Source organism: Elephantulus edwardii, unplaced genomic scaffold (assembly GCF_000299155.1).
Source record: "Elephantulus edwardii isolate Elephantulus edwardi_28Jun2011 unplaced genomic scaffold, EleEdw1.0 scaffold00073, whole genome shotgun sequence".
NCBI lineage: Eukaryota > Metazoa > Chordata > Mammalia > Macroscelidea > Macroscelididae > Elephantulus > Elephantulus edwardii.
The window spans coordinates 10626408-10628263 of NW_006399823.1; positions in this window are offsets into that span (position 1 = coordinate 10626408).

Below are 1856 nucleotides of genomic sequence, written 5' to 3' on the forward strand. Positions count from 1 at the left end.
GGTGCGGTTGGAGCAGGATAGAGCAGGGTTTAGGGCTGTTGTGCATAGGGTCGCTATGAGTCGGAAACGACTCGACGGCACATAACAACAACAACAACTAATATCAGTTGACCATAGGTAGTTGGGTCTATTTCTGGGATCTCAATTCTGTTCCATTTGTCTATGTGCCTGTCATTGTACCAGTATCCTGCATGCTATTTTCTTAACTTCCAGCTGGATCTTCTATCAGTTATAACAAGAAAAACCAGAATATTTGTGATTTTTCTAAAGAAATCCTTTATCTAAAATTCAATATTATCAATAATACTACCTTGAAACATTTTCTTATAATTATCATTATTGTTATCTAATTCTTAACAGAACTCTTATAGGATTTGTTCAGCTGTATGGGGCTGAAATCCAGTTTGGAAGTCATCTACAGCAGCCAAATTCTACAGAGGCTTGTTTGCTGGTTCTGGTGAGGATTAGGGTAGAATGTTGACTTGCTAAGGGGTATGAGATAATGTGATTCGGCCTCATATTTAAAAACGCATTTGGTCACCAGTATGGGGTCTGCTTCCCTCAGGCTTGGTTTTAGATGGTTTTGGTCAAATATTCTTCTAAGTGGTATAGCACTGGTCTTTCTATTTGCTATACAAAGGTAACTCATGATTGCTGTGATGCTAAATACTGTGACATTGATGTGTCAGATGTTATAATGGTTACCCATGGTGGACAGTGTTTGGTGAAGCTTCCCAATTAAAAAAGTTTGGAAGCAGGAGTGGCATCCACTTCCAAAATTACTTGCCTTTGAAACTCTATTAACATGGAGAAATAACAAAAGTTAAACAAGCGCTCAAGTATTTCTTTCATAGGATCTCTATGAGTCATCTACAACTCGACCACACTTAAAAACAACAACTACATTTCTAACACTTAGAATTGTATCTAGTATGATAATAAAAACTAAATCAATGATAGTTGAATAACTCATTAGAGGATGTTTGAATGTATATATAAGTAAAACTACAGATACTAATTGACTTTATAATACAATTGTAAAGATGTATTTACAACACAATTATCAATGATAGGCATCCAGTATCTTTGTCCATGAAATAAAAATGCTTGAACCATTTTTGGCTACCAAACAGGGTTAATCTGAGAATCAAACTAAAAATTTAAATAGCATTCATTGAAAATTATTCTAAAGTAAATTACTGATGAGATTATGAGTTCTGTTTATGCCTTTCAAAATCTAATTTATCTGTATAAATTTTCCCTAAAGACCATGTCTTGAGTTATTTACGCACTTAAAAATTTGGAAATGAAAAGGTAGTCTGTATAGATAAATTTACGACTCAAATATTCACTATTAAGCAGACTTTCAGAAAATGCACCAAATCCTGGATAAGAATTAATGAGTAAGTTATTAGTTGAAATAAAAAGCACAAGAAAAAGAGAGTAATAGGATATTTAAGTAGACAGAAAGGTAGTAAAAAATGAGATGTCAACAATAAGGAAAAAACTGAATAACATTCCACGTGAAACCTATACTTAGACCAGGAAAACAGTAATAAGAACAGAGCAGAGAAACACTGCATGGTTCTGGACCAGGAAAGGTATGTGTAGGGATACATCCTATCTCTATATCTTTTCAATCTATATGCATATGCATACAAGGAAGTCCAGTGAATACCACTATTATTCAAATATATGCACCAACAACTAGAGCCAAAGAGGAGGATAGAGAAGATCTTTGACCAACTTTTGCAGTCAAAAGTTGAGCAAACATGCAATCAAGATGCATTGATAATGATGGGCAACTGGAACGCAAAAGTTGGGAACAGGGAAGAAGGATCAGTAGCCGGAAAATA